We start from the raw sequence: 15,600 nt of genomic DNA, 5'->3' as shown, positions 1-15,600 counted from the left end.
AAATTACCAAACTCTACAAACGTGACTAACCTGAAAACAGTCCTGTGTGGCCCAAACACGGACACAGGAAACAAACACCCACAAAACACCAGTGAAACCCTGGCTGCCTTAGTATGACTCTCAATCAAGGACAAACGATACACACCTGTCTCTGATTGAGAATCATACCAGGCCAAACACAAAATCCCAACATAGAAAAACAAACCTAGACCAACCCACCCAACTCACGCCCTGACCAACTAAAACAAATACATAACAAAGGAAAACAGGTCAGGAACGTGACAGTACAGTACTGTGAGGGTTCTAGTTCTCATCAACATGTATAGTATAATCACTCATACTGTACAGTACTGTGAGGGTTCTAGTTCTCATCAACATGTATAGTATAATCACTCATACTGTACAGTACTGTGAGGGTTCTAGTTCTCCCTCTCTTCTGCATTTGGCCACAAGTTCTCATCTACGTCACATCTTGTGTCTTCTCTGGCGATGCATCTTGGAAAGTATCTAATGGAATGTCTAATCCAACCCTGGCAGTCTTCAGGAGAAGTGTCTCCACACCCACATTCATGGCATCCAGTAAGGACATCTGGTCATGTAGATGGTGGTCATAAACCTTCCACCTCCACGCAGAGAAAAACTCCTCTATGGGGTTTAGGAAGGGGGAGTATGGAGGCAGGAATAGAACTGACATCCTGGGATGTGCAGCAAACCAGTCTGACTGCAGCAGAGTGGTGGAATGCCACATTATCCCACACCACAATGAAGGTAGGGGAGTTTCTTGCCCCTCTCTCCTCCGCTGGCACAAGTCGATTATGCAGGTCATCCAGAAAAGGAATGAGTCTCTCTGTATTGTAGGGGCCAATGAGTGGTTTGTGTAACAGCAAAACATCATTGGACAGTGCTGCACACATTGTGATGTTAGCTCCTCTCTGGCCTGGGACATCCACGGTTGCTCTCTGTCCAATCACATTTCTTCCCCTGCGGCGTGTTTTGCCAGGTTGAATCCAGCTTCATCCACAAAGATGAATGTATGTGCAGTTTTCCAGTACTTTACATTATGCGTAGCTGTGTATGTACCCTGTTTGGTTATTGAACAGACATCTTAACTGGACATATTGATACCGGAGTTCTTTCACACGTTCACCGTTTCTCTCAAAGGGTACAACTGCTTCATCCTTATTTAATGTTTCTCTGGGACTCTGGCAATTGTCTTTGTGCTGACCGTATTCACATTCACAAAAGTGATATTGTCTGCCAGCACTCTGTCCTGAATTTCCAGCAGTTTTATTGCATTGTTGCCAATTACGATGTCAACAATGGCAATTTCAAATCAAATCAAATTTTTATTTGTCACATACACATGGTTAGCAGATGTTAATGCGAGTGTAGCGAAATGCTTGTGCTTCTAGTTCCGACAATGCAGTAATAACCAACGAGTAATCTAACCTAACAATTCCACAACTACTACCTTATACACACAAGTGTAAAGGGATAAAGAATATGTACATAAAGATATATGAATGAGTGATGGTACAGAACGGCATAGGCAAGATGCAGTAGATGGTATAGAGTACAGTATATACATATGAGATGAGTAATGTAGGGTATATAAACATAAAGTGGCATAGTTTAAAGTGGCTAGTGATACATGTATTACATAAAGATGGCAACATGCAGTAGATGATATAGAGTACAGTATATACATATACATATGAGATGAGTAATGTAGGGTATGTAAACATATTAAGTGGCATTGTTTAAAGTGGCTAGTGATACATTTTTACATACATTTCCATCAATTCCCATTATTAAAGTGGCTGGAGTTGAGTCAGTATGTTGGCAGCAGCCACTAAATGTTAGTGGTGGCTGTTTAACAGTCTGATGGCCTTGAGATAGAAGCTGTTTTTCAGTCTCTCGGTCCCTGCTTTGATGCACCTGTACTGACCTCGCCTTCTGGATGATAGCGGGGTGAACAGGCAGTGGCTCGGGTGGTTGTTGTCCTTGATGATCTTTATGGCCTTCCTGTGACATCGGGTGGTGTAGGTGTCTTGGAGGGCAGGTAGTTTGCCCCCGGTGATGCGTTGTGCAGACCTCACTACCCTCTGGAGAGCCTTACGGTTGTGGGCGGAGCAGTTGCCATACCAGGCGGTGATACAGCCCGACAGGATGCTGTAAGGGCTGTCTCTCTCCTCATCCTCGGACGAGGAGAGGAGAGAAGGATCATCAGACCAAAATGCAGCATTCGGGAAATAAGCCATCTTTTTATTATTAACGACGGCAACACGAAACAAAACACTTTCGAATATACAAAAACAAGAAAACGACGTTGACGAAACCTGAACATAAACTTACATAACTAAACGTAAACTCACGGACAGGAAACAGACGACATCAAAATAAACGAACAGCCAAACAGTCCCGTATGGTACATACATTCGACGACACAGGAGACAATCACCCACAAACAAACAGTGAGAACACCCTACCTAAATATGACTCTTAATTAGAGGAGAACGCAAAACACCTGCCTCTAATTAAGAGCCATACCAGGCAACCAAAACCAACATAGAAACAGATAACATAGACTGCCCACCCAAAACACATGCCCTGACCATAAACACATACAAAAACAACATAAAACAGGTCAGGACCGTTACAGAACCCCCCCCTCAAGGTGCGAACGCCGAGCGCACCAGCACAAAGTCCAGGGGAGGGTCTGGGTGGGCAGTTGACCACGGTGGTGGCTCAGGCTCTGGACGCTGTCCCCACACCACCATAGTCACTCCCCGCTTCTGTCTTCCCCTTCCAATGACCACCCTAAAACTAACATCCCCTAAATAAACGGCCAGCACCGGGAGAAGGGGCAGCACCGGGACAAGGGGCAGCACCGGGACAAGGGGTAGCACCGGGACAAGGGGCAGCACCGGAACAAGGGGCAGCACCGGAACAAGGGGCAGCACCGGAACAAGGGGCAGCACCGGAACAAGGGGCAGCACCAGGATAAGGGGCAGCACCGGGACAAGGGGCAGCACCGGGACAAGGGGCAGCACCGGGACAAGGGGCAGCACCGGGACAAGGGGCAGCACCGGGACAAGGGGCAGCACCGGGACAAGGGGCAGCACCGGGACAAGGGGCAGCACCGGGACAAAGGGCAGATCCCGGCTGAGGGACTCTGGCAGATCCCGGCTGAGGGACTCTGGCAGGTCCCGGCTGAGGGACTCTGGCAGGTCCCGGCTGGACGGCTCTGGCAGGTCCCGGCTGAGGGACTCTGGCAGGTCCCGGCTGGACGGCTCTGGCAGGTCCCGGCTGGACGGCTCTGGCAGGTCCCGGCTGGACGGCTCTGGCAGGTCCCGGCTGGACGGCTCTGGCAGGTCCCGGCTGGACGGCTCTGGCAGGTCCCGGCTGGACGGCTCTGGCAGGTCCCGGCTGGACGGCTCTGGCAGGTCCCGGCTGGACGGCTCTGGCAGGCCCTGCCTGGACGGCTCTGGCAGGTCCTGGCTGGACGGCTCTGGCAGGTCCTGGCTGGACGGCTCTGGCAGGTCATAGCAGGACGGCTCTGGCAGGTCATAGCAGGACGGCTCTGGCTGGTCATGGCAGGACGGCTCTGGCTGGTCATGGCAGGACGGCTCTGGCTGGTCATGGCAGGACGGCTCTGGCTGGTCATGGCAGGACGGCTCTGGCTGGTCATGGCAGGACGGCTCTGGCTGGTCATGGCAGGACGGCTCTGGCTGGTCATTTCAGGACGGCTCTGGCTGGTCATGGCAGGACGGCTCTGTAGGAAGGAGAAGGAGAGACAGCCTGGTGCGTGGTCTAGGCACTGGCTGCGCTGGAGAGGAGGAAACAGCTGGAGAGAGAACCCGGAGAGACAGCCTGGTACGGGGGGCTGCCACCGGAGGACTGGTACATGGAGGTGGCACCGGGTCTACCGGACCGTGAAGGAGGACACGTGCTCTTGAGCACCGAGCCTCCCCAACCCTACCAGGTTGAATGGTCCCCGTAGCCCTGCCAGTGTGGCGAGGTGGAATAGCCCGCACTGGGCTATGCAGGCGAACCGGGGACACCACCTGTAAGGCTGGTGCCATGTACGCCGGCCCGAGGAGACGTACTGGAGGCCAGATACGTTGGGCCGGCTTCATGACATCCGGCTCGATGCCCAACCTAGCCCTCCCAGTGCGGCAAGGTGGAATAGCCCGCACTGGGCTAAGCACGCGTACTGGGGACACCGTGCGCTTTACCGCATAACACGGTGTCTTACCAGTACGACGCCTTCTACCTCCACGGTAAGCACGGAGAGTTGGCTCGGGTATCCTACCCGGCTTTGCCACACTCCTCGTGTGCCCCCCCCCCCCCAAGAAATTTTTGGGTCTGACTCACGGGCTCCCAACCGCGTCGCCGCGCTGCCTCCTCATACCAGCGCCTCTCAGCCTTCGCTGCTCCCAACTCCTCCTTGGGACGGCGATATTCCCCTGGCTGAGCCCAAGGTCCTCTACCATCCAGGATCTCCTCCCAAGTCCAGGAGTCCTTGTTGCTCTGTTGAGCATTCCCTTGCCGCTTGGTCTTAGCGTGGTGGGTGATTCTGTAAGGGCTGTCTCTCTCTTCATCCTCGGACGAGGAGAGGAGAGAAGGATCATCAGACCAAAATGCAGCATTCGGGAAATAAGCCATCTTTTTATTATTAACGACGGCAACACGAAACAAAACACTTTCGAATATACAAAAACAAGAAAACGACGTTGACGAAACCTGAACATAAACTTACATAACTAAACGTAAACTCACGGACAGGAAACAGACGACATCAAAATAAACGAACAGCCAAACAGTCCCGTATGGTACATACATTCGACGACACAGGAGACAATCACCCACAAACAAACAGTGAGAACACCCTACCTAAATATGACTCTTAATTAGAGGAGAACGCAAAACACCTGCCTCTAATTAAGAGCCATACCAGGCAACCAAAACCAACATAGAAACAGAAAACATAGACTGCCCACCCAAAACTCACGCCCTGACCATAAACACATACAAAAACAACATAAAACAGGTCAGGACCGTTACAGATGCTCTCGATTGTGCATCTGTAGAAGTTTGTGAGTGCTTTTGGTGACAAGCCGAATTTCTTCAGACTCAGAACGCTGTCTGTGTGGGTGGACCAATTCAGTTTGTCCGTGATGTGTACGCCGAGGAACTTAAAACTTACTACCCTCTCCACTACTGTCCCGTCGATGTGGATTGGGGGGTGCTCCCTCTGCTGTTTCCTGAAGTCCACAATCATCTCCTTTGTTTTGTTGACGTTGAGTGCAAGGTTATTTTCCTGACACCACACTCCGAGGGCCCTCACCTCCTCCTTGTAGGCCGTCTTGTCGTTGTTGGTAATCAAGCCTACCACTGTAGTGTCGTCCGCAAACTTGATGATTGAGTTGGAGGCGTGCATGGCCACACAGTCGTGGGTGAACAGGGAGTACAGGGGAGGGCTCAGAACGCACCCTTGTGGGGCCCCAGTGTTGAGGATCAGCGGGGTGGAGATGTTGTTACCTACCCAATTTCCTGAGCATCTGATAATATTCTGCCTCTCCCTCCTGTGGGAGGCAACCTTTGGATCCTACTGAAAAACACAAAACAATCAATATATTTCAAAATGTCAGTACATGTGTAACCGATGTGAAATGGCTAGCTAGTTAGCGGTGGTGCGCGCCAATAGCGTTTCAATCGGTGACGTCACTCGCTCTGAAACCTTGAAGTAGTTGTTCCCCTTGCTCTGCAAGGGCCGCGGATTTTGTGGCGCGATGGGTAACGATGTTTCGTGGGTGTCAGTTGTGGATGTGTGCAGAGGGTCCCTGGTTCGAGTCCAGGTAGGGGCGAGGAGAGGGACGGAAGCTATGCTGTTACATTGATGCTGTGTGTGTCTGTATGTTGGTCCAAGTCAACTTGAAACGCTATTGGCGCGCACCACCGCTAACTACATTGATGCTGTTGCTGCGGAAAAGGAGGAGGTCAAAAGGGGGGTGAGTGTAACCGATGTGAAATGGCTAGCTAGTTAGCAGGGTGCGCGCTAATAGCGTTTCAATCGGTGACGTCACTCGCTCTAAGACCTTGAAGTAGTTCTGAACATACTGTATTGTACTGTAATATGTAGTTCAATTATCATGATCAATTATCAGAAAACCTGTTGTTTTGCCGGAAAATGTGTACTATTGATAAAACTGTTGAATGCTGCAGATTTGGTTGCACCCTTAAACCGGCCTCTCTCAAAGAGAGACCATGGTTTACACCATGGTCAATAATTGTGTCACTTATCTCATCAGAGACCACCGCTCTTGGTGTTCCTCTCCTTTGTCCTACACGCATTCTGCCTCTCCCTGCCACTCTTCTTTCCCCAGCAACCTGTCTTCCTTGATCCATGTTTCCAAACTAAATCATTCCGAAGCCGTCCTCTTTTGTCTGTTTGGTAACGAGACTAAAAACAGGACACTGAGTAGGCTTTTAGCTGAAATGGCAATCAGCTGTGTTTGGAATGATTAAATATTCTGCTGAGATTTTCTATATGTTTCAATCTGGTTACTGCATAAATGCACGACATCTGCCATCATTCAGTTTTTAATGTGTTTTTAACAGTTTTGGAAACAGTGTGTTAGCATTTGAAAACGTGCTGCAAATATATAGTTTTGCAGGTGGTGGAGTATGAATGAGAAAAAAGAGTTCATGGATTTCGGAGAATGCGGTCATTGAATGCATTCTGTGTGAAAGCAATGAAAAATGATTCACAGTTTGGTCCACATACACTTCTGCTTTGCTGACTGTGTGAAGAGTTTTGACAATGTGACTTCAGTTTTGACCAATGCATGTTAGCAATTGAAAAAAAACTGTAATTGAAATGCATTCCAGATGTCTACCTCATAAAGCTGGTTGAGAGAATGCCAAGAGTGTGCAAAGCTGTCATCAAGGCAAAGGGTGGCTTTTTTGAAGAATCTCAAATATAAAATACGTTTAGATTTGTTTAACACTTTTTTGCTTACTACATTATTCCATATGTGTTGTTTCATATTTTTGATGTCTTCACTATTATTCTACAAACCTCTTAAATGAGTAGGTGTGTCCAAACTTTTGACTGGTACTATATATGGTAGAGGTAAAGTGACTAGGCAACAGGACAGATAATAAACAGTAGATGCAACATATGTGATGAGTGTGTGTGGTGACAGTATGCCCGTGTGCCTGTATATGTTTTGTGTGAGTGAGTGTCTGTGTGTGTGTGTGTATGTGTTGGAGTGCCAGTGTTAGTTTGTGTGAGTGTGGGGGAGAGTCCAGTGTGTGTGCTTAGAGTCAAAATAGTTAGTGCAAAAAATCTAATGTCTATATGTGTACATGTGTGTGTATGTGTGTTTGTGTGTGTGTTGGTATGTGTGTATGTGTGTGTTGGTGTTTGTGTCTGTGTTTGTGTGTGTGTGTGTGTGTGGGCGTATGAGTGTGTTGGTGATTGTGTGTTTGTGTGTTTGTGCGTGTGGGTGTGTGTGTGTGTGCATGCGCCAATGTAGGCCAGCGATGGGCAGTGCCAGCGATGGGCACACACACACACACACACACAGACACACACAAACTCTACCTGTGTGCAGTACAGGTGTGTTAATAATACTTTTTTGATAATACAATTTGCTTTACCATGACATGCATACAAAAACCATGGGAACTGTTTCCATTGATAGATTCTATTATGTCTACAATCACAGACAATGTACAGATGGAACTGTAGAAACATGGATGTCTACTCTGTACTTGTCCAACCAATAATGTATATATACACTAGATAAGTCACGAGGGGGCTTTTTTTTTTTCAAGGAACGCAATCCGGCTTTTAACTTACACCTAAAAGTTGTAATAGTAGAACGCACAAGGTGCAATTTTGACATTTTTTAGTGCATCATCTGTTTATCTTTTGTTATGTCAGTCATTGCATACCTTAGAGATCGATGTATAACTTGTCAGAAATGTCCAGATCAACAAGCCCATGTCAGCGAATGGTTTTTAGTTAGGTTTTATTGCCCATAGATTTTGTTGTAATGCTTGAGTCACTCAAATATCACATGAATACACATACAGACATGGCACCATTTATAGAACTGTTTAAACCTGCAAAATGTTCTCTCCACCAACAAGAGGGGTGTGAACAGTTTGTGTCATGAACAGTGCTTGTGCCCATAGAAATAGACGTGGCGTGCGAGCGCAGTGGGGACGCGCGATGTTCCCCAATGCTGGAAGGTGGGTCTGAGTGAAAACGTTAGGGAACTCCTGCACTAGGTGACTGACAGGGGGGCGCTGTTTTGAAGCTTTCGCGCCTCCATCTGGGCACTCCCCCACCATTGCAAAAAATATTTTGGAAGCTATCGAAATGCATTTATTAATGTCTGCATTTGTTTTTGCCACGTTTATTCTATTATTCCATCATTGGCCAATACATAGCATCAGCAATCCAGGGTTTATATACATCAACGAGTACAACTTAATGTGAAACCTTTTTCCCTTGACTGGCTGCCGCTCAGTCCCAGCCCTTTCCTTTAGTCTGTGGGTCAACAGATCCCAAGTGTTCCTCTCTTTCTCTCCCAGGCGTGTCTCATTCAGGGGACTACCAGGGCTTTGATGGAGCTCTGGGCCTGTGTCTGTGCAGGGAACCCCCAGAGAGAGCGGTGTGTGGGGGCTGGTGTAGGAGCAGGCCCAGTTGGCACTGCATTTAGTGTGTGCTGCTGTAGACTTGCAGCTGGTCTATAGCAACTTTGAAGGCCAGGTAAGCCATGATAACTTAAGGAAAGAGTTGTATGGCAAACACATTGTACACACATACTCACACAAGGCACTATGCAAACACACACACACGTTTATTTGTCTCTCTATATTGTACAGAAGATGCAATGAAAAACTTGGATATCATATATTTGGATATCATAGACAGCCGCATACCCTGACATGTTTATCAGTAAACGGCCCAGTGTTTTCTCTAACAGGTGAACGTTTAAGGGAGTGTGATCAAACGCTTGGACTCCCAGGGGACCTTGCAGTGTGACGGTCGCCACAATGTCTCCCTTCCTGTGTACACAGTGCAGGCAAGTGGTGAGCTCCTCGGATACAGCGTGGGCCCAGTAACAGTAGGCCCTTAACCCATAGTAGGACCAATAACAACAATGACTGTCTTTGTGTGTGTCTGCTTTTTTAAAGATGCAGAGTACCTTGGTCTCCTCAATGACGTCCCAGCGGAGATTCAGAAGTTATGTCCAGAGAAAAGCAACTCAACAGGTGACCTATCGTCAGATAATGATACAAAACCTACATGTTATTATAATTTTACTGTCCACACACGGTTACTGATAAAATATTATCTCTGTGATGAATTCATGAATTCAATTAATCCATCCATTCCTCCATTTGTTTCTTTGTTGGTTTGTTAAGTTGTTCATTCATATTCATCCATCCCTCCATTGCTATTTGCTACCAGGTGACTTTGGTATCAGAGAGGAAGGAGGGGCTGGTCTGGGTCTGATTGGTCCAGCAGAAACACCATCTGGGGAGGAACCATCAGCTCCAGCTCTGTGGGGATTCTGAACCCTACTGCCTGTCCCACCTAGGGGACACACTGCTCTTCACTGTCACCAGACAACACTACCCTTAGTATGATGTGTAAGTCAATCAGACTGTGGTCCTGATAGTGGATTTTCTACACTGCGTTCTCAGAAATGTGTTTTTTATTTGCATAGGACTTGACGATTTCTTTATAAAGTGTCAAAACTCTTCATCCGGGACAGGGTGCTGTTGCAAATCAAATGCAGTATGGAAAACACACTATTTGCAACAATTATTTCGGCCTTTGTGTGTCTATCTGTCTATGATCTGTATTTTCTTTATCCTTTTTTTGCTACTGAGTTTCAAGCTTCCTGTCTTGTTGTCCAGAGAAAACCTGTACAATACCAACCGTGACTTTGACTGGGGTCTTTTGAGGCTGTTGGCTGAGGACCTGACACTGGCCAGGACTCCCCAACACTCTTTTCCATGGTCTTCACTCAACCTGGGGTGTATGCCTTCAAACTCAGTGGGCATCAATACGAACACATGGTATTACAGCCATTTCTAACTTAAGTCGGGAACATATTCTACTTACTGGAAGTGCACATCAATATAATGATTTTCTCTTTGATTTTGGCTGAGCCCTGTAACCCAGTTACCCTGTTTGCTCGAACAGGGCCTTAGATGTTCTTATGTAATGAACAAAATGGGTGAAAGGTGCAATCGTTGTATAGTAACGCCCCGCTCTTCTTCATTGATTTTCTTTATTGCGTCATGGAGTAACTTTAAACAGATAAAAGTGAAATCAATAAGCCTTCCCAATATCTAAAGCACATATGCTCACGTGCTCCTCCTACAGTATGTGAGGGTAATGCCAGCAGGTGGACAGTGCTATGAGGCTGAACTGTTCTTCCCCACTGTCCCCTGTCATGTGATAAGGATGGGCATCGACAAGAGACGCTACCTGCTCCTACGCCCTGACTGGTTAGTGACAGGAGCAGTGATGACCCGTCATTCAGGGCAGGTGGGACAGAGCCTGTTTTGAGCTCACATTTTCAGCAGCAACATTTTTTTAATGTTTAAAATATATATATATAATTGAGTTAATACAAACACGGTCTCTTTTGTTTTCTTGAGTAAGGCAAATCTGAAATGCAGGTGTTTCAGCCTAGCTCAGTGCTTTCTGTGGTGGTGGGGCAAGCCATCAGAAACTACTGAGCGTTGCGCCGTGATTGGCTCAGTGTTCTGTCACTGATGGGGACACTACAGTACGTCACCGCCAAGTCTAAGGGTAGAGCTAGAAAATTCTAGCCCCTTGGGTGCTGCCATAGAGTTACATCCAAGAAGGCTAAATGTCATTGGTCACGGATAAAATGACGTCAATTCATGTTAGATGTACAGTAGCTTTGATTGGACGGATCATGTAAACATCATGCTTTCAAAATCTTAGCTAGCAGTCATCATCATGAATCAACTCGACAATCTACTGGAAAATCCTTTTTAATCCTTGTCACATGAAAATAAATAATTAAGAGAAATTATAGATAAAACGTATCGGTGCTCATCGGCCATTGGACATAAACATTAAGCAACAAGTTGGAAAGAGCAAATTCAACAATGAGTGGTTTGGAAGGAATCAGTGACAGTGGCAAACTGCAAGTATTGCAAAGCAATCACTAGCCTGCTATTCAGTGGAGTGGCTGTGTGGTCCCAAATTTTTATTGTTCAGAAATGTGGTGGGTACTCTCTTTGTTCGCTGGACTTTATCCTGCTAACAGTTCCAAATGTCCGAACTGAATTTGGTTAAAGGTCTTTTATGTACTCTGCGCCATCGTGGAACACCTTACAAAATCATTTTAAACTGGAAGAACTTGTCCCGATTGGTGTTTTTAAATCACTGATGAAGGATTTTGAGGCTGATTCCCTGACCTGTCAATGTTTTTAATTTGCTGTTTTTGATTTTGTTATACTCTTGTGAATTCAATGGTTTTTACTAGATTACTTGTAGTTTTTCATGTTGTCTGTCTGTAATTTTTGTAATGACTAGGTGCAGCCTATCTTGGCCAGGACGCTCTTGAAAAAGAGATTTTAAATCTCAATGAGCCCTTCCTGGTTAAATAAAGGTTAAATAAAAATAAATAAAAATAAATAAAATCTGGGATTAAGTGACTCTTTTCCAAGTTTAAAATGATAAACATTCAACATTGGCCATGCTGTCAATGAAGCATGATTTGTGTCGCGCTCAAAACAACTATAAACTCGGAACTCAGAAAACTTGACTTCAGTAAGTTCAAGACAACTAGGAAGTCGGGAATAAACGAGGTCCGACTGGGAAAATACGCTTGGAACGGTCAGCCAACTCAGATTTGTAAATCCAGCCTCTTTCTAGAGCTACGACCTGAAGATCAATGATGTCATCATGATTCAACCTTGTTTTGAAAGCACCATAAATCTAGAGAATGCCAGACTTTGATGACAAAATTTGCCCACAATGGACCGCCGTGCCACCTTTCTGTTCAAGTGAGTACAGCTGCATAAATGACGCAATATGCCAGGGAGATAGAGTTGAAGTCGGAAGTTTAAATATACCTTAGTCAAATACATTTAAACTCAGTTTTTCACAATTCCTGACATTTAATCCGAGTAAAAATTCCCTGTCTTAGGTCAGTTAGGATCACCACTTTATTTTAAGAATGTGAAATGTCAGAATAATAGTAGAGAGAATGATTTATTTCAGCTTTTATTTCTTTCATCACATTCCCAGTGGGTCAGAAATGTACATACACTCAATTAGTATTTGGTAGCATTGCCATTAAATTGTTTAACTTGGGTCAAAAGTATCAGGTAGCCTTCCACAAGCTTCCGACAATAAGTTGGGTGAATTTTGGCCCATTCCTCCTGACAGAGCTGGTGTTACTGAGTCAGGTTTGTCGGCCTCCTTGCTCGCACAGGCTTTTTCAGTTCTGCCCACACATTTTCTATGAGATTGAGGTCAGGACTTTGTGATGGCCACTCCAACACCTTGACTTTGTTGTCCTTAAGCCATTTTGCCACAATTTTGGAAGTATGCTTGGGGTCATTATCCATTTGGAAGACCCAAATGGACATCCTGACTGATGTCTTGAGATGTTGCTTCAATATACCCACAATATATCCACAGAATTTTCCTACCTCATGGTGCCATCTATTTGTGAAGTGCACCAGTCCCTCCTGCAGCAAAGCACCCCAACAACAGGATGCTGCCACCCCCGTGCTTCACGGTTGGGATGGTGTTCTTCGGCTTGCAAGCATTCCCCTTTTTCCTCCAAACATAACGATGGTCATAATGGTCAAACAGTTCTATTTTTGTTTCATCAGACCGGAGGACATTTCTCCAAAAAGTAAAATTTTTGTCCACATGTGCATTTGCAAAATGTAGTCTGGCTTTTTTATGGTGGTTTTGGAGCAGTGGCTTCTTCCTTGCTGAGCGGCCTTTCAGGTTATGTCGATATAGAACTCGTTTTACTGTGGATATAGATACTTTTGTACCTGTTTCCTCCAGCTTCTTCACAAGGTCCTTTGCTGTTGTTCTGGGATTGATTTGCACTTTTTGCACCAAAATACGTTCATCTCTAGGAGACAGAACGCATCTCCTTCCTGAGCGGTATGACGGCTGCGTGGTCCCATGGTGTTTATACTTGCGTACTATTGTTTGTACAGATGAACATGGTACCTTCAGGCATTTGGAAATTGCTCCCAGGGATGAACCAGACTTGTGGAGGTCTACAATTTTTATTCTGTGGTCTTGGCAGATTTATTTAGATTTTCCCATGATGTCAAGCAAAGAGGCACTGAGTTTGAAGGTAGGCCTTGAAATACATCCACAGGTACACCTCCAACTGACTCAAATTATGTCAAGTACCCTATCAGAAGCTTCTAAAGCCATGACATAATTTTGTGGAATTTTCCAAGCTGTTTAAAAGCACAGTCAACTTAGTGTATGTACACTTCTGACCCACTGGAATTGTGATACAGTGAATTATAAGTGAAATAATCTGTCTGTAAACCATTGTTGGAAAAATGACTTGTGTCATGCACAAAGTAGATGTCCTAACTGACTTGCCAAAACTATAGTTTGTTAACAAGAAATTTGTGGAGTGGTTGAAGAACGAGTTTTAACCTTTCATTGCTACCCATCCCGGATCCGGGAGCATCCTCATCAAAAAGCTGACTAGCATAGCCTAGCCTAACGCGACACAGATATCATATAATATAATTTTCATGAAATCACAAGTCCAATACAGCAAAAGAAAGATAAACATCTTGTGAATCCAGCCATCATTTCCGATTTTTAAAATGTTTTACAGCGAAAACACAATATGTATTTCTATTAGCTAACCACAATAGCAAAAGACTACGCATATTTTCACAATTTTTCTACCGCATAGGTAGCTATCACAAAACCGACCAAATAGAGATATAATTAGTCACTAACCAAGAAACAACTTCATCAGATGACAGTCTTATAACATGTTATACAATAAATGTATGTTTTGTTCGAAAATGTGCATATTTGAGGTATAAATCATAGTTTTACATTGCAGCTACCATCAAAAATATCACCAAAGCAGCCAGAATATTTACAGAGAGCAACGTGAAATACCTAAATACTCATCATAAAACATTTATGAAAAATACATTGTGTACAGCAAATGAAAGATAAACATCTTGTAAATCCAGCCAATATTTCAGATTTTTTAAGTGTTTTACAGCGAAAACACAATATAGCATTATATTAGCTTACCACAATAGCTAAACATACAAAAGCATTTATCAGCAGCAAAAGGTAGCGATCGCAAAAAAAACAACAAAAGATATAAAATTAATCACTAACCTTGACCAACTTCATCAGATGACAGTCCTATAACATCAGGTTATACAATACACTTATGTTTTGTTCGAAAATGTGCATATTTTGAGCTGCAAACCGTGGTTATACATTGTGAATATGTAGCATTGATTCACCAGAATCTACGGAGATATTTTGGACACTCACCTAATCTGACCAAAGAACTCATCATAAACTTTACTAAAAAATACATGTTGGACAGCAAATGAAAGATACACTAGTTCTTAATGCAACCTCCGTGTTAGATCTTTAAAAATAGCTTTACCATAACAAACAGCTTACGTTATAGCGAGACAGCGCCCGCAAAAAGGGCGGAAAATAGGACTCTACATTTTCCACAGAAATACGAAATAACATCATAAATTGTTCTTACTTTTGCTGAGCTTCCATCAGAATCTTGTACAAGGAGTCCTTTGTCCAGAATAAATCGTTGTTTGGTTTAGAATGTCCTCTTCTCCTGTCGAATTAGCAACCTTAGCTAGCCATGTGGCGCGAACATGCCCATCTTCTCCTGACGCAAAGAAAGGAAAATGCCAAAAGTCGCAATAAACGTTGAATAAACTCATACAACTCGGTTGAAAAAAACTACTTTGATGTTTTTATCACATCTATCAAATAAAATCAGAGCCGGAGACATCCACCGTCTATACCGAACGCTTTTCAGAAGCCAATGCTGATGTCCTTCCCGCGCCTAGGTAGAGAAAGGAAATTGTGGTCACGTCATTCCAAGAGCTCTTGTTCGACCTCAGATCAAGCTAGACACCCCATTCCACCTTCCACTGCCTGTTGACATCTAGTGGAAGGCGTATGCAGTGCATGCAAATCCATAAATATTAAGCAATTGAATAGGCAGGCCCTGGAACAGAGCATCGTGTTCAGATTTTTCACTTCCTATCTGGAAGTTTGCTGCCAAATGAGTTCTGTTTTACTCACAGATATAATTCAAACAGTTTTAGAAACTTGAGTGTTTTCTATCCAATAGTAATAATAATATGCATATTGTACGATCTAGAATAGAGTACGAGGCTGTTTAAATTGGGCACAATTTTTTCCAAAGTGGAAATAGCGCCCCCCTATTGACAAGAAGTTTTATTGACTCCAACCTAAAGTGTATGTAAACTTCCGACTTCAACTGTATGTAAACTGTAGCTAAG

The 15,600-nt window shown here is 44.7% G+C and overlaps 1 long non-coding RNA gene across 1 annotated transcript; it reads left to right on the top strand.

The window, feature by feature from the left end:
* The first annotated feature begins 3,555 nt into the window (after nucleotides 1-3,555).
* On the top strand, nucleotides 3,556-9,297 carry LOC129832446 (uncharacterized). Its single transcript, XR_008755947.1, has 3 exons — nucleotides 3,556-8,788; nucleotides 9,006-9,111; nucleotides 9,217-9,297. It is a non-coding gene; the product is annotated as an uncharacterized LOC129832446 (long non-coding RNA).
* Nucleotides 9,298-15,600: the final 6,303 nt, after the last annotated feature.

Source organism: Salvelinus fontinalis, chromosome 33 (genome assembly GCF_029448725.1).
Source record: "Salvelinus fontinalis isolate EN_2023a chromosome 33, ASM2944872v1, whole genome shotgun sequence".
NCBI classification, from domain to species: domain Eukaryota; kingdom Metazoa; phylum Chordata; class Actinopteri; order Salmoniformes; family Salmonidae; genus Salvelinus; species Salvelinus fontinalis.
This window is presented reverse-complemented; position numbering and strand designations above follow the sequence as displayed.